Source organism: Eptatretus burgeri, chromosome 6, assembly GCF_056783735.1.
Source record: "Eptatretus burgeri isolate ZD-2024b chromosome 6, Ebu_testis_v1, whole genome shotgun sequence".
In the NCBI taxonomy this organism is placed as follows: Eukaryota; Metazoa; Chordata; class Myxini; order Myxiniformes; family Myxinidae; genus Eptatretus; species Eptatretus burgeri.
Window position 1 is genome coordinate 57989389 of NC_140966.1, and position 21550 is coordinate 58010938.

A 21550-nucleotide genomic window follows, 5' to 3' on the forward strand; every position below is an offset into this window, starting at 1 on the left:
GTGATCATCCTCTCTTAGGGATAGGACATTCCAGGCACCCACCTGAAGGGACCGCCTCAGGTTAACCCAAGGAGACCACCGTCTGGTGGACAACACCTCAGCACCACTCCGACACACTCTCCCGCAATCTGACCCGGGAATGTTTCCCCGTGGTTTCCCTGCTATCATCAAAAATTGGGGGTCCCGAAGGTTTTGCCCCAATCCCGTCATCCGGTGAGCTGCCCTGCCAAGAGAAGCTGCACAGGCGGTACTCCCACGGAGTGGCTTTTCAGATTTTTTTTGCGTTTTTGTGTTTTGCGGAATGAAGGGTTTTACGGTGGCCGGAGTGCAAATCCTGCCACCAACCTCCTAATAAAAAGTAACCCAACTGCAGGAGGACGTCCGCAGACAGTTGGGCACTACATATGGATGGCTGTTGGCTCACAAGGAGCTCATCTTCCCTTTGACAGGTTTTGTTTGTAATCCTCCTGCGTGTCCATATCCAAACACCCTCCTCACCAAAAAAAACCTGGTGGGGGAGACGGTTTAGTCGCCGGCAACCCGACCATGGAACAGGTTCATGCAGGTTCACAAGATACCTGGAGCAAGTCACAGATCGAATCTGGCCTGACCTGACTGAAAGGCTGCACTTCTTGACAGATACTTTCCAATGGTTCTTTGATTTTTTTTTTCCTGATGTCATTTGATGTCCTTTGGCATGCACACTTGCAGCTTTCATAAATATAAGTGGAAAAATTACAGACCTGGACCAGGAATTGAACCCATGTTTGCTGACAAACCACACCAGTGCTCTGTCATCTGAGCTATCTGGGTGACCCACCAGTGGAGTAATACAATTATTCCACAAATGCAGGTGCCACTCTCTTTCCCCCACTGCTTCGACCCTCTCGAGAGCAGGCCTCAGCTGCTCCTGTGGTTGGCAACGAGTGCCCTGAAAGCAGAGGGAAAGAGAGAGGCACCTTGTATATGTAGAAGAATTGCGTCACTCAATAGATGGATCACCCAGATAGCTCAGATGCCAGAGCACTGTCCTACCGAGCACTGTCCTGGTTTGCCACCTAACCTGGGTTCAATTCCTGATCTAGGTCTGTAGTTTTTCTGCGTATATTTATGAAGGTTCTGTCCTTTTCATTTCCAATTAAATTCGTTTTTTCTGTCCGACCATGAATATCACTGGGTCTGTGGGTCAGTCAATGGTTGGAATGAGTTTTTTTTAGTTCGATGAAGACTCTTTGATGATGACATCTGGATGTGACAGCCTTGCATATATGGGCGTCAATTGGTGGGGGACGGGGGTGACATGTCCCCCCCCCATTTTTTATCAAGGGAGGGACAACATATCGATTGTCCCCCCCCCCCCCACTTTTTTCATTGAATGTAAGTTACGTAACACAAAACGAGCTGCTCCAGTACAACCAGGCCGAGATACAAGAATATCTCCTCAAATACAAGAATAAATTTTTAAATCTCTATAATTCCAGCAATCTCTGTGTGCATGTGTGTCTGCGACCGCTGTTTCTCGACAACCACTGGTCCGATCTACTTGAAACTTGCCAGGTATATTGCTGGGGACCCGAGGATGTGCCTTTTCAAGGTTTGATATTAATCGGACAAGTGCTTCCCAAGTTATGGTCTCGTTACTCGCAAGCCGTTCACGTCTGCTTTGGCTTTGGGAGTTGGACCAAACCATTTCACGTAAATCGAGGGGGGGGGGCTTCCCAATACAGAGCCTCTCTGGATCTTTACTTTTTGCCAAAAACAACAAAAGAAAAAGAACCGTTAGTTTTATTGGTCAATTACAGTTCTATTAAAGATGATAGGTTAACAGTTCAACATTGAGAATCCGTGCTTCCCAAGCCATGGTCTCCCACTGAGCAAGCGTCCATACGACGTCGCCTTTTGATCCTTCGATGTCGGCTCTTCCTATCATTGCGAAGCAGAATTCGCCAAGCGTTGGATTGTTCACCCACTAACAGGGAACGTGACCTGGACATTTTGAGGTATATTGGGACGTTTTCTGACTCTCTATCGTCATTTTATGAGTGTTTAAATAAATCGCGGCTTCATGGCCCGGAGCGCCACGCCTTGGGAGTGTTAGGCCGCAACGGCTCGGGGCCCCTTTAGCGACCAAAATAGTTTCTTTCACCTTTCTAACTTGTATCGCCGGATGCCTGATATTATTACCTGCACGATGATGTGTGTGTTTAATCTTTGTGACTTTGCACCGTCGAGTTATAAGCCAATAAAAGATTTCGCGGCCTGGTATGCTGATTGAGATGGTGAAGCTTGTGCAGGATGACGCAGTTTCACTCTCCCGGCTCGCACGAACCAACGGAAAGATATTTTGTAATTCTGTTTTCATATTTCGCAGTCGATAACAGTGGCCTAAATCCCAACGTTGAAAACCGGGTGAAAATCGAAGGAAAGTGGGTATTTTGGCGACTGAATTAGCTTTGAATATTTGGGAAACATAAAATAAAATGCGCTGATTCACTCGCTTTTGCGGCGGTTAATGTAAATAATTTTTTCATCGGTACTTCGACTGAGGGGAGGTATAGACCTACAAAACGAGATGTATCATTCGGTCGTCGGACTTACGAGGATTAAATTATAGATTTTAAAAGGTAGCTGTTGAAAAATATGCAAAATTCACCTCAGCGGTTCGGACAAACGAACGGAAAATTATTTTTGAATTCTGTTCTCGGATTATACAGTATCTTTCGGGTAGTAATGAGATGACCTCGAAAATCCGATGAAAAAAGGCTTTGGCTTAGTTGCTTAGCCACGGCTTGCAATTTTTACAAGGAAAAATAACGTTCGGGAAGGAATTTCTCTTCCGCCATCATCCGAAAAATGTTCCGTTTGCACGAGGACAAAGACAAAGGATACACAGACAGAATAAGGATAAAGGATAGACCGAATAAAAATTCCCTGTTACGCAAAAATAACCCTTATAATGCACATGTCAAAATTTATTCAACTGAAATGTAATTCCCTTCTCGTTTCATAGAGGATATGGATATCAGAAAGTTTTTCACGACAGTATCAAGTAGCACATCCCTGACCACTCTCCTGGAGCAATGAAGTGGACGATTCAAAGGAGAAGATAGCAGAAAAGGGTGCATGTGCGAGTACTCGGCCTAATTTCCCAGATCAGCCTTTTCAAACTCATGATGTCAGTTGTATCCCAGTCCAAATACTGTCAAACCGAAAGTTGAAGTTTCAACAACAGTGGTTCAAAGATTTTCCGTGGCTTCATTTTGATCAGAGCATCGGCGGTGTACTCTGTCACACCTGTACAGACGCTTCTCGTGAAAAACTTACCGAACTTGCCCGCTGTGCAGAAGACTCATTTGTCTCAAAGGGCTTTCGTAACTGCAAAAAGGCTACAGAAAAGTTCAGACAACACGAACGATCAAACACACATAGGCTTGCCTCTGAAAATCTGAAATGTCGCGGAAGTTAACCTGGTGTCCATGTGCACCTGAGCAGAAAACTGCTAGAAGTGCAAAGATCTGAATGGTCAGCACTTCTGAAGATTATCACCTCATTGCAATATTTAGCCCGACAAGGTTTTGCAATTCGTGGGAAGGATGCCTCTGAAGGGAATTTCAAAATGCTCTTACAGTTGCGGGCCGAGGATGATATAAACCTCAAGACGTGGCTGTCAAGGAAGACGACGTTCACAAGTGGATAAATTCAGAACGAAATTCTACAGTTGATGAGTCATGCCATCCTCAGAAATATCTGCAGTAACGTGAATGAAATGTCCACTCAGTTCGGACTCGTAACTGATGGAACGCAAGATATTCAGGGTAATGAGCAGGAGTCGGTGTGTGTGCGCTATGTGACGGATTCCTTTGATGTTCAAGAAGATCTCATCGGCCTCTTCCAAGTATCATCAACAACAGGAGTATCACTTTGTAAGATGCTTCAGGATGTGCTAATTCGGTGTCAACTCCCTATTTGAACACCTTAGAGCACAGACTGGGGCAAGCAACATGTCCGGAAAGTACGAGGGCTGTCAAGCACAGCTAAAAAAACTCCAACCACTGGCCAATTATGTTCACTGTGAAGTTCATGTCACCCAACTCATTACATCCAAAGCCCTACAAACTGCACTGTTCATAAGAGACACCCGTGATTATGTCCAGGTACTCAGCAACATCTGCAACAACTCTGGAAAATTCAAGCATCTGTACTTGAATATCCATGCTGACGATGCTGACACTCCCTGCCCTACACGCCTGAGGCCAATTTGCCCGATGCGTTGGTTAACTCGTTCTCCTGCCGTGAAATTGATATTGGATAACTATGAAGCGGTACTCGATGCCCTTCAACAAGCAAGTGATGACTGGTACGAACACGGTATCGCGAGCCAACGGTATTCGAAGCTGTCTTTCATCAGGAAAGTGTGTTCTCGGTCTGTTTGCATCATTGCCCGTTCTCCAATCCCTTGAATACCTCAATAAGGCACTTCAGGGTTCACAAGTTACCGTCTCTGGTATGCTTACTGCTGCAAAGGTAACTGCACAGAATCTCCAATCTCTCCGTATCGACCAGACGTTTAAGGAGGTTTTCGAAGCAGCACAACAGAAGCTCCAGCAGTGCCAACTAGATCCAGTTATCCTCCCTCGTAAGCGCAAGCTTCTGAAGAGACTTGATGGAGGCACGTTGGAATACACTGCCAATTCCGCAGAGGAGGTATACAGAGTTGAATTTTTCAAAGTCATCGACAGCGCATCCGAGAACTTGAACGAGTACTTCACATCAACTGACCTCATGGCGTATAGGGACTTGGGTGAAATGCTCCTGTCTGGGTCATTCAAACCACAAATAGTCCACAAATATCCTGAACTGTCGGATTCCCGAGAGCAAGAACTTGGCTTCTTTCGTAACCAGTTCAGTGGTTCATCTGTTGAGGATTACCGTAAGATATTTGTAGACATGGTGCCGGAAGTCCGTCGAATTTTCCCACAGGTAGAATGTTTGCTTCGGCTTCTATTGGTTTCCCCAGCAAGTTCATGCGAAGCTGAATGGTCATTCAGCGCACTCAGATGTATGAAGACTTGGTTACGTTCCACATTGACCCAACAACGCCTCAACCATCTCATGATCTGTCATGTTCACCGAGATCGTCTGACTGCACTTGACCCCCAAGACATTGCTACAAAGTTTTTAACTGGATCGGCAGACAAGAGGGTTCATATTTTTGGCAAGTTTTAAGGTAAGTTGACCGTACTCGTGTAATATAAATTTGGATGTCAGTCTAGTTTTCAGTTTGTTTTGTGAATCGTTTCAAGGGTCGTGAGAAGGAGGCTTGATAAACAAATATGTGTATATATATATATATATATATATATATATATATATATATATATATATATATATATATATATATATATATATATATATATATATATATATATATATATATATATATATATATATATATATATATATATATATATATATATATATATATATATATATATATATATATATATATATATATATATATATATAGCCTGGTGTGTTGGCGCAGTGGTTAGGGCAGCGGCTTGGGATCCAAAAGGTCCTGAGTTCAAGCCCCGTTGAGCCACTGAATTAATACACCAGGGGGTTAATATATATATATATATATATATATATTAACACCAGGGGGTTAATATATATATATATATATATATATATATATATATATATATATATATATATATATATTGTTACCATTGTGGAAATTCACAGAACAACAGTCAGGCTTCCCAGAGATCAGTTATGTCGATAAGTGTGTGTTCAGATTAGATTTCCCCACCGATGTCTGAAGGGTTATATTCGTGTTGCCGGGCTGTGATCTTTGAGTCAGCCGTTATTCTTTTGATATCGTTATTTTGGAACAACCACTACTTCAACAACCACAACCGCCTCTCAACAACCATGCCATCCCCACCACAGCGCCAACCACAACCACCTCTCAACAACCACGCCATCTCCACCACAGCGCCAACCACGACATCTCACCATCTCCTCAACCATCTCCATTGCGCCGCTATCGTTTCGTCAGCAACGGCGAATCCCAACGAACAACATCTCTGCCACCAGACGCGCGGACTCCCTCATTGGGGCGGGAGCCGATGATTCCTGCAACATCCGCGTGTTTGATGATTTCACTCACGTCCGCGCATGTCCGAGCTTCGTGATGAAATCGGATCAAAAGGGGCGGAGCCAGCAAGGTGTGAAAGGTGAGAGGTGAAAGATCAGACCACCCACGGACCCCATATAAAGGCGCGCTGAACGCCAAGCAAGCAGTCTGTCGGGGAGCTGCAGAGAGTGGAAGTCTGAAGTCGAGCTGGCGTCGAGTCGGAGGAAGCCAGCAGCCCGCCAAGGTTCAAGTCCAGTGGAGGGCAGTCAGCGTCGAGTTGGAGCGCAGCCGAGTTGGAGCGCAGCCAAGCCTGCCGTGCCGCGCAGAACTGCGGGTCGGTGGAGAAAGCTGGAGAGAGGTTGCCAGCCAGCGACGGAACGGTCCGAGCCAACGCTGAGGAACGGGCGGGCTCTTAAAAGAGCATCAACTCTCGAAAGAGCAAAGGCCTGTTCATTCCTCTGAGGTGTCGTCGGCTAGGCCCGAACCACCAGGCCGCACGGCGGGGCCTGGGCCAACCAAGTCGCGCAGCGCCAACTGCCATGTCGACGAAACATCGAGAGTCAACCAGCGAGTCACCACGAAGGTGGCAGGTAACCAGCACGGCCTCTCGGAGCTCTTGCGGTCTCTACAGCTCCGTGAACTATTAAAGGCCCACGAGGTGCAGTTCTGCCCTTTTCTTTCCTGGGGTTTTCTTTGTATGAACGTTGTGGCGCCATGTCCTTAAGTAGAATTGTAATAAGTGTACATAATAAATAGAACGGTTGTAGTTCTTTGTCTTGCTCGTTCCTGCATTGCTTTATTGACTACATGATTGCATATGTGTTTGATTGCATACGTGTATGACTGCTTACGTGTGTACAAATAAATGTCATTGTGTGAATGTTCACCTGTTCGTTGCATCCTTTCCCTCAATTGAGCTGCCGTATTGCGTTCGGGATATTAGCTGGCTTTTAAATAGCCGATAAAGTAATCGGATCCGGCGGGGCTTGGCGATATACACCACTCGGCAAATCGCAAATGGAGCGAGCTGCTTAAGCGGCTCATTTCCAAGCAGGTCCCGTTGAGGTGTAAATCCCCGGCATTTCTGTCTGCGTGCATACTTAGGTAAATCGACAATTCGGCGATTGGACCCTGTTGCGTGTGGACAGAATAGTTGGCTGATTTACGGTGTGATTAAAAACACACCCGTAGCTGGATTTCGGCGTTGACCTGAAAGCTGTGACTAGGTTTTCCACGTCCGGTGGGTGCGCGGCTGCGATTAGCTAAAAGCGGTTGCTCGCACGCCGGAGTGGTGAGAAACCATAACAAAATATATATATATATATATATATATATATATATATATATATATATATATATATATATATATATATATATATATATTTCTTTGATGACACTTGAAACTTTGAAATGTGTATGATTAATGTTTAATTAATTTCGCTCCGTCTACTTACATTTGATAAAAAGATGGTCGATAGATGGTCAGATTAATTTAAGGGATTTGTGTGATCAGAAGGCAGTATGTCAACGAGCGTATAAAATCAAGAATTTGCAAGGGTAGACTTGCTGTGTCCACGCCGGCACGAAGTGGGCTTCGTGGTCTGCACATGCAATGTACCCCCCTCCCCCACTTTTCAAACGCAATCGATGCCCATGCTTGCATCTGTTGATTTGCTCAACACTGTAATAAAATGATGGAACAATAACTTATCATGGCGAGAAAACGAATGTGGATAATATACCTTTTGAAAAAAAATCCTATCATCACGTTGAAGACCAAACAAAAATAATACAAGAGTTTGATTGCACAATTTCGTGAAAGCACATTTCCTAGGTAGGTAAATAGTTGAAAAAATACTCGGAACGAGATACAATACTCCATGAATCGCCAACTTTTCTGTTTCAAAACACAAGTATATACTATTGATAGTGAATTGTTTTCTTCACTCAGTAATATTTACTTATTTATTGGAAGATAAAATACAATAACGTTGGTGTTTCTTGGATCATTGTATATAGTCCCGTGAACTTTTGAACACCCAATGTACTATCACGATGTCCTATCAGCGTAGATTAAAGGGGTCATGGAGGGAAGGACGAAGATTCAAGTATTGCTCTCCCCCCACCCCACCACACTTCTGAATACTCCATGCATAAACGTTTTCCCTTCCCATCCCCACAATTTATACCAATATTTTCTCAACGTGCTTTGCCTTCCCTCTCTCATCACTGCTACATTTGTCTGCCTCACATCCCAGCACCATCCAATCTCCACCCTGTCTCTTTTCATCTTTTGTCTCTGTCTCTGTCCCTCTCCTCCTCTCTCTCCTCTCTGTCTCTCTCCCCCCCCCCTCATTTTCTCAAACAATTTCCTTAATTTAACTTCCACCACCACTGATGCACACATAAATACCTACATGCCCCTTAAAATGAAACGTGCCAGATGAGAATTTTAAAAATATGAAGTTCAATTTCCCACTCCGAATGATTAATGATGTAACATTTGTTGGGTTCATTGATGTGCACATACTGATTATTTTGCAATGTACGTCTGGCGCTCTGAGCGAGCTGCATGGATCGAGCGCACAATGTTACACATTCTGCTACCTTGCTTAGGGGAGTGAACATTGCATATGCAGGACGGCTCAAAGAAAAGTTGTAAAGGTGGCGCCGGTCGTCTGGCAGAGTAACTTAGAGGTAAAACGAACAAAAAAAGGACAAAAATCTCTGCAGGGCATTAATATGGACCATTTTCCAAAGGGCAGTGTGCAATGGTAACATACTTGTGCAAAATTTATTTTACTTGTCTTGGATTCCCCATGGATTCATCAGAAATCCATAAACGATAAGATACGAAACCTCTTCCAAAGCCCTTCAAGACGTCAGCGCGCGCACACACACACACACACACACACACACACACACACACACACACACACACACACACACACACACACACACACACACACACACACACACACACACACACACACACACACCTTTGAGCTTCTATTCTATTATGGGTTGGAATCCAGACCAGATTTGAAAGGAATTATATTTTGGTGAAAGCTGGAATAAATTTGAAACCAAGGAAAAGTGAGCATGGTTGAGTAACTCAGCTTGGCAAGATGATCATGTGTGGGAATGTCCAGGTTTACCCCAGTTAGACCATCCTTTCAGTCATTGGTATACCATGCCATCAAAACCATCCATTGATGTTTTTTTTTTGTGGTGGTTTCCAGGATGTATCTGACTGTGTAATCCCCTAATATAAATGGTAAAAAGAAAAAGAGCAATCAGAGATTGCAGACCCTCACCAGGACTTGTTTTGTGTGGTGTTGGTGTAGTTTTGTGTGCTGCAGTTTGTGTGTTTTTTGTGGACTGGTGTGTTATGTAATGAATAAGAGACATAACTAGAACTGCCACTTTATAACTGCTGGCAGTGATGACCGGGTACCAAGAGGGCCTACTTTGATGCAACCCCGCTTTGATCGGACACCTGACCCTGATCCATGACGTTTTTATTATTATTCAATTCAACTTAGAATGGGAATAAAATAAATTCAATTCAAATCAAATGGAAGATCAAATAGGTACAGTCCTGCATTGGACTAATCAGAAGGAACCCAAACAAGAAAAAACCAAAGATGAAGTCATCAGGAGGAACCTGGATAGGAATCACATTTCAACTGCTTCTCCTTTACCCTCAAACCAATCCAGGCACAGCCAAGTGAGCCTTATTCAAAAAATAAGAATAAGAAGAAAAAAAATCAAAAAATTAAATAATTATGGCTGCCAGACCATGTATCCGATGAAGTTAAAATTTAAAAAGTATATTCCCCATCACCACTAGATCATAATTGTGAAGTTTCATTTCGATTGATTAAGCGGTTCCAGAGAAAACATTATTTAATAATATTTTTCTTCAATCCAATTTTGCTGCCAAACCATGTGACTTATCAATCATTCCTTAAAAAAAAAACTTGTGCACACAAGACATGGGGAACATTTGTGTGAAGTTTCCCCTCGATCTGTCTTGCCGTTCTGGAGAATAACATTTTTATAGGTTTTATGGTAAATCCAACATTGCTGACAAACAACGTGACCTATGACATCACACGTGTGAAAGTTTTGTTCCTCATGGATAGGCGATCATACGTGTAAAGTTTTGCCTCAATCTGTTCAGCCACTTCAGAGAAGAAAATTTTGCAAGGTTTTTTTTTTTTGAAACAATATAGCTGCAGAATCACGTGAGTGATGACATCATCAGCTTTTTTTTTTTTCTGGGGACCATTTTATTCCAAGATCACCCTCAAAATTTTTCATACTGATCATATGTAGTGTTCTACATATGCAATTATGACCTCATCATGAAGGCACGTATGATGTCATAAAAAAAATCGCACTCATTCCCAAATAGGAGTACTTGCCGTGTCCCAAGATTCAATTTTTGTCCTTGGTGCAGTTTCAGAGAGACAGAGTGCCAATTTTTTTCCCAGTTTTCCAACATGGCTGCCACACCACGTTTCCTATGACGTCAAAATTATGGGAGCGACTGCATGAGTAGTCACTCCTATGGTGAATATGTTGTCTGAATCTGACAAGCAGTTGTGGAGAAAAACACTAAAGTTATGTGCAGACAAGCAAACAAACAGACAGACAAACAAACAAATGAAATATCACTCATAGTGACATTTGACAAAATTGAACGGCACTCAGTGGAGCACATTCCTCCACTACTCTGAACAATTTACATTTGGTAGAGCACATATCTCCGCCAGGCTGAACACTGATAGGTCGGATTTGAATCCAGACCTCAATCAAAATTCGAATCAGCTTGTTCTTGTCACCTAACTCATCCACAACCTTTTGATATCTCATGCTATACATAGTTTTTGACCCCATTTCTCAAAGGTGAAAATTGACTTGAAAAATTCTCGTATCTGGATCCGGATTCGAATGTTCACCAACATTGAATCGATTCGTACTTGTCACTCCTAACCCGTCCACAAACCTTCTGCAGAGTCCATCCATAACCTTTTGATAAATTGTGCTATATATCGTTTTTGGCCCAATTTCTCAATGGTGAAGAATCACTAAAAATTTATCAGATCTGGATCCGAATTCGGATCTTCACCAAAATTTAACGTTGCTTTCCTTGGCCAGCAAACTACATACACAAGCAATTTCAGAACGATTGCTTGAAAACTGTGGCCAAAATCGTGTGACAAACAGGCAGACGGACAGACAAACATACTTTGCAAAATAAAATTTTCACCAAGTAACTAACAAACGGACCCAAATGCAATATCCTCTCCTCCTGCGAGGGTAACAAACGGATGCTGTAAGTTACTTGAATAACAATACATTTAAACCATGTACATCCTCCCTTACCCATTACACGTACATTCCCAGCATGACGTTCATTTTATTTACCTCTGAATCGAGCTGTTATTCAAAGAAACTATCCTAGTAATAGATCTCTCATGTGCTATACTGTCTCTCCAAGCAACCACCAAATAAATGTGATGGAGGTTATGTTATTAACCTCCGCCATCGAAGATCGGAGGTGACTGTTTTCACCCCTTTCTGTTTGTTTGTTTGTTTGTTTGTTTGTGAACAGTATTACGGAAAAACTCCTCGACGGATTTCGACGAAACTTGGTGGGGGGATTAGGTATGGTCCAAGGATCATGCTATTACATTTTGGACTTTGCCCAAAATCCAATATGGCCGCTATGGCGGCCATTTTGAAAAAATATTTGATTTTTAAAAAAAATTTTTTTTGCATTTCTACATATTTTAAGTGATTTTCAACCCCCCCCCAAAAAAAATTTAGAGGAAAAAAAATATTTTTGCAACTTTATTTTCAACAAAATTTCGATTTTTATTTTTATTTTTATTTTTTTTGCATTTCTACATGTTATAAGTGATTTCCAACAAAAAACATGACAAAATTATAATTGTGGCTGATTTTGGAACTTCAGGTGGATATACCCACGTAAAATCAATTTCTGTCTCAAGGAATCTAGTTATGACGAATGAATTGAGTATGTAAAAGGGAACGTTGCAAACTATAACTCTGTGAGCACTGTTGACGTCAAATTGAATGAATAGGATATCAGGTTCACTTGAGTGACCTAGCAGTATTGGCGGCGGAGGTTTTGCACTCTACCGAGTGCTCCCCCTCGAGTTACCGCTGTTTTTCTGTCTTTTAGCAAGATATCTCAAAAAGTTGTGGACAGATTCAGACGAATTGGTGGGTTGGTTGGGTATGTGACAAGGATGAATTGATTAGATTTTGGTCAAGATCCAGATTCGGATATGAGAGTTTTTTTTTAATTGACCAAGTGATTCTTCACAATTGTGAAATAGGGCCAAAACAACATACATTTTCATTTCAAAAAGTTGTGGCCAGATTCAGACGAAACTTGGTGGACAGGTTGGGGGTGTGACAAGGACAAAATTATTAGATTTTGGTGAAGTTCAGGATCTGGATGCAATAATTTTTAAAGTTATTTCTCACAATTGAGAGATAGGGCCAAACACTATATATATATATATATATATATATATATATATATATATATATATATATATATATATATATATATATATATATATATATATATATATATATATATATACATATATATATCAAAACATACATACATGTATATCATGATATTTCAAAAAGTTAAAGTCGAGTTACGACAAAACTTGGTAGATGAGTTGGGTTGGTGACAACAAGCAGATTAGATTTTCTTTGAGGTCTGGATGCAGATCCGGCCCATCATGCGATTTAAAACGTAAAATGTTCAACCTGGCAGCGGTATGTGCTCCACCGAGTGCCATTCTAGTTTTTAGAAAATGTATTTATTTGTAGTAAATGTAGAAAAAAGGCTTCATTAATAATGTTTGTAGCACTTTATCGTACAGTACTTACTAAATTCCATTTGTTGTCATTATTTTGTGACCTTACATAACATTTGTTTTTATCTACTACCAGTCCCTCCCTGTATTTGTGCAAGTCCAACCAAATGTTTTTATCTGTTGATAAGTTCTGTGCTGTGTGTAGTTGTTCTCACTGCTCTGCTTGTTTAACCTGAAACTGCACCAAATTTTAGGAATACTGCTGTCCAAGAAAGGCATTTGTACAATGTTAGATGGAGGAGCATCTCATTTATGAAATAATTTCGTTTGAATTTATTATTACTTTTACCGATATGTGATTCTAAAAGTGAGACCAAAGTGTGAGTTTGGTTTTCCTTTTTTAGTCTGGCCCCGTAGAGGATGTGATACTAGTGTAATGCCCTGTCTGTCTATCTGTGTATGTCCACGTCTATATATTTTCACTTTAATACTAGCTTTCTCTGCAATCGCTTGTCCAGTCGACGTAAAACTTTCAACATAGGAGGGACTCCTCGTGGAGAATATTTTATTGATAACTCAGACATCAAAGGTCACGTGGTGTGCAGCCATATTGAATTTAAGGAAAAAAATTGGACATAATTTTCTCCAAAACCACTCAACTAAAAAAAATTGAAACTTGGCATTATGTCATCAACTCCCCATCGGGTATTATAACGATGACGTCATCGGAGATTTGGTATTCCAGCCATAATTGTTTGAAATGAAATTCTTATCCGAAAAATTTGAGACTTCATATATGTGATATATGACCTGATAAAAAGTGTATAATTAAATTTTTGACATCCATAATCCATATAAACAAACTATGTGGCATAATAGGGTACATGACTGATACAGGTATATGAGCTATAATATCAGTGGGCCATAATTGTCGCTTGTTCAGTTAGCAATCGTATTTTGTTCAGAATAAACGCAAAAGGCAAGAACTATGCGCTTTACGAGTGCCATTTCCATTAATCCTCACTTTTTATATATTTTTAATATATTTTATCATGAAGCTGATCAAATATAAACCCATCATTAATTGCTCAAATTATCAATTTATCTAAAGATCTTTCCACACCTTCTCGCAGATGTTATTTTATTTTTACTCATGTTCTGGACACGATCAAACTCCTATACATTGTGGTGCAAAAATCCAAGTCTACTTAAATCAATGCCAAGCTTTCTCAAATCACGATTTCAAACATGAATTTATCATAATATTTAAGATATGTATCCATAATTCTTAAATTTATTATTGTTTTTATTGACTGACACTTTGTCTTATCAGAATAAATGAAGGGTGAATACATTTGAGGTGAAGATAAAATTTACGTGAGCAGTCTGACTATGCTCTGGAGTGCATAATAACACTGTTGGGAAAGAATTGACTCAAACATGATCCATAAACTAATTGAATCAATCCCAAATGGAGTTGAGGTTGCTCTCAAGGCAAAAGGAGATCACACCAATTATTGACTATATCTAAAAACAGATTTAAAAAAAATTCCTATTATAATGTGTTGGCATATCCTCAGAGTTCATGGAAATCCCTAGAAAGTGCTTTTGGTTTCACATAACAATGATTTATTTTGTTATCACGTCTCATGTGTTGTGTTTTGAGCCCGGAGTGTCTTGGAGTGTGCTTGTTGGGTGGATGGGCACTTTTTTGCAGTCAGGTCTGCTGGGTTCGATTCTATAGTTTGAATTTTTGGATTCGGGTCAGGTTGAGAAATGATTGGGCTTGTTTCATTGTCATTGTAAAACGTGTGGTCAAATTGAATAAAGGCACAAAACATTGGCATCTCCGGGTAATTTATAAGCATTGCAGCTAGTGGGCTCTTGGGTCTCCTAGGTTGAGCCAGGTTTCAAGGTTTGGACTGCAGGGTTGGGCTTGGCGGCAGGTCCAGCTGTTGCAGGGGTGTTCGTTTGTTCTTTGGCACTCCAGGTGGTGTGTGACTGCCCTCCCCCTCGGAGAGATCCAGAAGCTGTGATGGTAAACAGGGTGGCAGCCGAAGTTCGAGTCACATACCTCAAGGGAAGCCCATGTTATAATCTCTTTAAAAATTGTACATGCTGTTTGAAAGTGATGGGTGGTTTTGCTATCCTGTATGAATGTGCTGTTCTAATGTACCCTATTTCGTACAATCCTGACAGATGAGACCATCTTCCCCCACTCCCCGCATCCCCTCAAGCCCCCCTCTCAAATGCAAGTAGAACCTCCACCCTCCCCTTTCTTTCCCTTCAACTTCAAATCTCACTCCCAAACACAAGTCCAAAAACACCCCCTTCCCCTCCCTTCTTCACCCTCCTTGCTCTCCCATGCTCTTTTCTCCACCCCCTCCTCACACCCTCACTTCCTAGAGTGTATAGTGACATGTGGTGAAGCGACGTTCTCCCCCTCACCTTCATTGCTGTCCCCCCTTCCTCGCTCTCCCATCCAAGCTCCCCCTTCCTCACTCCCCATTCTCTCCCTCCCCTCCCTCCTCTCTCTCTCCCCCCTCCCTGCTCACCCCCTCCCTCTTTCCTCACTCTCTCCAACCTCACCCACCCCTTAACGACATTCTTGAATCTTTTCTTAAATAACAAGCTCAAATGAGCTAAGATCCTCGTCCTCTTAATGATGATATCATAAAAACGAATATGACGTCATTGTGATGTATCAGGTTTGCGATAAATTATCTGTGCTAATGCCCGGCTTGATTCCCGCAAACAAAATTCAAACAGCTTGCCTAGTTTCGGAGATAATGGTATAGGCGATTTCCATTAGCGGCGATATTATGACGTCAACTTTTTTCTCGGAAGAATTTCCAAAATCGGAGATGGTTACTGCCTGCGCGTGGGCTTTCTGCATATACATGGCAAGTTTCACGAAGATCCGATGAAAACTCTGGGTTGTGAAACAAAAAAATGTCAAAAAATAGGAATGACGTCATGAAAATTGATATGACGTCATAGTGATGTATCATATGTGCGGTAATTCATCTCTGCTTATGCCCTGTTCGATTCCCACAAACAGAATTCAAAAAGCTTGCCTAGTTTCGGAGATAATTTTTTAGGCGATTTTCATTAGCGGAGATATTTTGACGTCGTAACTTTTTTTCTAGGAGGAATTTTCAAAATTGGAGATGGTTACTGTCTGCGCAGGGTATTGTTACATATATATGCCAAGTTTCGATGAAAACTGTAGGCTGTGAAACAAAAAAGTCCACAAGAAGAAGATGAAGAACAACAACGTGAGTAAGACTTAAGAGATCCTCCACGAGGATCTAAAAAAAAGGGGGGTGTAACTTTGCACTCCCTCTCTTGGGCTTATCTGTGAACTGGTATTTTTTTTAATATGCAGTCGAGCCTCGTGGAGGAGCTGAAACACAGAATGGACCAGGATGTAACAGAATGAAAAGAACAGTGGAAAGATACACTTTCTCACACTCGTAATGCAAAGCACAGTATTGCATCAAAAGTGTGAATTTTGTCAGGATGACATATTTTTGTCTTACAGATATGGTACACCGACTCTGCGTGTGAAGATCTTGAATGACATATTTATTGCAAGTGTTGAACCAGCTCGTAATTTTATCAAAGTGTGAAGAGAGGGAAGAGATTGATGCCTGCCTTTCTGAAAACTGAAGGATGCTACAACAGCAGAGAACAATCATGGAATAGATCTATAAATTCCTCATGTGCTCTCTGTCCTTCCCCTGATTCCTGGATCCATTCAATCCATGGCAAATTAAAATCACACAGAATAGGCATGCCACACTCTGTTCTTAACTTTTCATGAAGCCTCATAGCAAGAGCCATTTATTATTAAGATCATGCAATACAAGTACGATACTCGTCCTACAATCTCCAACATCCATCCACACAGACTCTTCTATATGAATTCTCTCCTTTATGTCACCTCTTTCTCTTGATGCAATACTATATTGTACTGACATTGCCAAAACTCCTATTTTATCTTTTTGATCATACCTATACATCTTGTAACCTTCTCATGCTGTCCTCCAATTTCTCTGCTCATTAAGCCATGTCTCGTTTACTGCAACGAGATCATACCTCTCACTATCAACATTAATTCAGGCTCCTCACATCCTATAATTGAAACTCCTGGCATAGGTGGACAGGATTTTTTTTTTACCTTTCCCTTCGTGCAATTGTTTTTCCTGCTGCCTTGACTAATCTTGTTTTCTGTTTCAGTTCCTCTCTTTTTAGTCAAATTGTCTAAAAACGTTGTGTTTTTCCCATTAGTAGTTGGTTTCTGGTCGTTGTCTTCCCATCATTTGCCATTGCCTTCCCAGCAGTTTGTAAATGAGGCAGGAATTTGGTATTTTGCCAGGGTACTGATTTAAACTTGCACGACTCAAAGTTGCAAGACATCGTGGGATCTTTAACCTCCATCAGCAATAGCCAATGTTAGTGGAAGTGTCCTCAGTTTGACGGACCATCCAATATCCTGGACGTAGCACTCTTTCATATAACACTCTATGGTGCACTCATTGAAGTACCAGTCTGTCAACTTTTAGGCTGATCAAGAATCAATCCCACATAAGACGGCTAAAAGGCAAATCTGTAGGCATTGTAATATCCTGAAAGAGTAACACACACACACACACACACACACACACACACACACACACACACACACACACACACACACACACACACACACACACACACACACACACACACACACACACACACACACACACACACATACACACACACACGCACACACCATCCAAAGAGGTAGGCAATATGATTTAAAGCTCTTCACACACAAATAACAAAAAAACTAGCAGATCAACCAAAATTAGTGAATTGGTACTGTGACGGCATTCAATGGAATTTGGCTTAAATAAGTGTGCCAGGTACACATTCATACAGGGTAAACCAACAGGAGTGGACAAAATAAAACCAAAAAAAACAAAGCATCATACAAATACCTTGAAGTATACAATGACACAGGAACTAAAAAAACAAAGCATCATACAAATACTTTGGAGTAGAAGAGGGCCACAAAATATGTCACAAACAAATGCGCAAAACAATTGCCAAAGAATACCTGCTTGGATGAGACTGATCCTGAAAACATATCTCGCCCGAGTAATTTACTTAAGTGAACCCTCATGCTCTTCCAGCCAAAGAAACTCTTATCTCTTCACCCCACTTTCGAAACTATCTGTGTCCTTCCTTTGGATGTCTGGATCCATTTGTGTAAAAGGTGCCGAGTCATTGTTTTAAGGCATCCAAAGGCAGGATTGCTCACATCGGGGACAAGTGGGAATGTATATGTGCTATAGATACTTGAAGATGTCTTGTTTTGCCCCCCTTTGAATTCTCCAGCCATTTCTCCCATTTGAATTCCCCAACTATGATCCTTCCTGCCATCCTCTTATTTGAATTTTCCCAACCACCATTCCTCCCATCATTTCTCGCTCAATCCTTTGTGTTATAATATAATCTATGGAAGTTTAATACCATATCCTGACTTATCCTACTCGCGTTTGATCTGGGGTATCGTTCCCGGGATGATTAGTCCGAGTATATAATTGCAACGGTAACCCATAGGGAGCGGTACGTGGTGTTGGTTTGCTCGACCAATTAAGTAGGCGCCACATAGTCGTCAAAACGGTTCCCCATCTACTTCATTCATCTCACAGGTATAGTAATATAAACTGACTCTGGGTGTGAAGATCTGGCCAGAGGTAAGTGTTGTCGATGGCATCCATGGTCTTCTTTATAGACACGCCGGGTTCGGAGGTATCCGCCCATCACAATGTAAAACAAGACAATTCTCTGTATGAATGTTTGTTTGTATGTATATACAGAATGTATGTATATGTCTGGAAATCAAAGAAAAAGAATGGCTGGGTCAATCTCCACCAAACTTTGCATACATGTTGGGCAGTGGCCTATCCAGACCTTGGTATCAGGTCAGGTCAGGTATGGGAGCATGTGCCAGAACAGCGCATCGCTGCGTCCACTGTCCGCTGGTACTCCAGGGGCCTCCGTCTGGCCTTCCCACAGGCAGATGCCAGGCCCATCCCCATCTCCTTGAGATGCTGGTCAACCTGCTGCAACCACGAGGCACGTGGTCGGCCCATTGGCCTCCTCCACTCACGAGACTCCCTCGCTGAGAGAATCTGGTGAGCAGGATCAGCGTCAGGAAAACAAGCCACATATCCATACAGCCACAACTGACGCTCACGGACCATGCAGGTAACAAAGCTCATCCGATTCTCTCTCAGCAACCGCTCGTTGGACACAAAATCTGACCAGCGATAGCCAAGGATTCTCCGAAGAGACCTGGTACCAAAGGAATTAAGTCTCCAACTCAGATCCTTGGTCAGAGTCCAAGTCTTGCATCCATAGACCAAGACTGGAAGCACCAGTGCTGAGAGTGCTGTGAAGTGTGGTGGTACCATCTCTGACTTATTTCCAGTTGTTACTGGAGTTCGTCAGGGGTGTATACTGGCCCCCACACTTTTTAGCACATGTATGGACTGGATTTTAGGGAGGATGTCGGAAAGATCAAGCTGCGGTGCATCGTTTGGGAATGTCAAGACCTCGGACCTTGATTTCGCAGATGATGCAGTCATCTTTGCGGAGACTTTAAATATCCTTTTGAGGGCCCTTGAGGTGCTGAATGAGGAGTCGGAGCTGCTGGGATTACGGGTTTCTTGGGTCAAAACTAAGATCCAGGCTTTCAATGACATCTTGGATGCTGCTGTCCTGTCTGTATCTGTTTGTGGTGAGGATGTTGAGGTCATGGAGAGATTCACTTACCTTGGCAGTGATATTCATGTCTCTGCTGGCTGTGAGTCAGAGGTCAATAGACGTCTGGGTCGGGCCTGGAGAGTCATGGATTCACTGGATCATGGGGTGTGGGCTGCCAGTACCTGTGCGGGAGGACGAAAGTCCGAGTCTTCAGGTCCTTGGTATCAAGGGGGTGAAATCCTGCCAAATTATACATCTCAGCAGGGAAGCATATATTACATGTTCATTTGGCAGGATGTTTCCCTTATTGTTCTCAACCATGAACTACCTTGGCTGTGGCAAAATAAAACCGTTATGGAATGAATACATTAATTTTGCTGTCTCATAAAATTTTCGAGGTCTGAACAATCTCTCTATCAAAAAATCTCTCAAAAAATAATCTCATTAAAAAAAAAAATTAATAATAATAATAACGATCTCTTTTAATGCTTCATCTTCATCTTTCACACAGTGGTTGTCATTACTGTATCATAATTCACAACTCTTTTTCTATTTCAACAGATTGCTCTCAAGTCATCCTTTCCTTCATACCTTGTCAAAAAAACCCGTTACAACGTTTCTTCTCTCCATTCTCTTAAATCGCCTTTCTTGCATCCCTCAAGTCGCAGTCACATTTCTGAACTAAAATTTTTAAAACCACAATCTGTTCTGCATGTCTACTTTCCTTCAATCATCATGTTTTTTTTTTCTAACTTCAGTGCCAATTTACCCCTCTCACCCCTCCCTCTCAAAGCAACCATCACACTCTTTCCCCTCCAAGCTTCCCTCTCACGTTTCTCAAAAACTCGCCCTTCACATTTCTCCCTCAAATCCCCCCACTCACCCATCCACAAAGCTGCCTCCTTCCCCTGTCCTCTCTCCTCCATCTCATCACATCACCTCGTCAAATCCTCAACTGCCTTCTGCCCCCTCTCTTATTACTCACCACTGCACCTCAACCCAGCACCACAGAACCTTTTTCCTCCTCATCCGGCCCCCTCCCTGAGCTCTTCTGCAACCCCGCACACTCTTTCAACAACTCTCCTTACCGCCGTCGAGTCCTCTCTTGTCCTACCCTCCCCCTCCCCTCTGCTCCCCTGCACCCAAAGCCTCCTCCCCTCCCTCTTCATTAACAGTGTAGGCCTCAAATATTCGGGGCCTTCGCTCAAACCTGACAGATCTTTCCATACAGGTTGTGACTGACAAACCAGACACAATCTGCCTAACAGAAACTTTCCTCCCTCAAGACGTCTCTGACTCTCAAGTATCTCTCCCTGGTTACTCCCTCCTCCGGCATGACAGACCTGAGCTTTGTCCTGGTGGAGGAGTTGCTCTCTTCATCAAAGACTCTATTCCTCACTCTCCATGCACTGCCCTCACTCCCCACACCCCATGAATACCTCTGGCTATGGCTTCTCCTCCACTCCCACCTCGTGTTCATATGTGCGCTGCACCATCCACCAAACAGTGATGACTCCATTTCCACCTCATTTTCCGAAAACATGGACCAACTTTTATCTTCTCATCCAAACTCTCTCTTCCTCATATGTGGTGACTTCAATCGTCATCATGCCAGTTGGCTAGGTGTGGGTACCTCTCTCACCTGCCATGGCACTTCAGCAAAAGACTTCTGCGACTCATTGGGACTGACTCAATCGGTCAACTTCCCGACCCAGATCTCAAGTAACGGTGCTCCATCTCTTCTGGATCTGATTTTGACAAATTTCCCTGAAAA

At 42.2% G+C, this 21550-nt stretch overlaps 2 long non-coding RNA genes across 8 annotated transcripts in view; one reads left to right on the forward strand and one right to left on the reverse strand.

The window, feature by feature from the left end:
• The window catches only part of LOC147024859 (uncharacterized), a 37996-nt gene that overhangs the window by 8059 nt on the left and 8387 nt on the right, over positions 1–21550 (reverse strand). The window contains exons 2-3 of one of the 2 annotated variants that reach the window (XR_015059244.1): positions 19846–19958; positions 13980–15044 (exon numbers count right to left, since the gene is read on the reverse strand). This is a non-coding gene — a long non-coding RNA (uncharacterized LOC147024859). Of the gene's footprint in view, positions 1–13979; positions 15045–19845; positions 19959–21550 lie in introns of those variants that run through there. The other variant, XR_015059243.1, reaches the window with a different exon arrangement.
• Positions 1868–21550, forward strand: part of LOC147024860 (uncharacterized) — a 116953-nt gene continuing 97270 nt past the window's right edge. For 2 of the 6 annotated variants that reach the window (XR_015059234.1, XR_015059232.1), the window contains exon 1: positions 1868–2000. This is a non-coding gene — a long non-coding RNA (uncharacterized LOC147024860). The remainder of the gene's footprint in view (positions 2001–21550) is intronic. The other 4 variants (XR_015059233.1, XR_015059237.1, XR_015059240.1 and 1 more) reach the window with 3 other exon arrangements.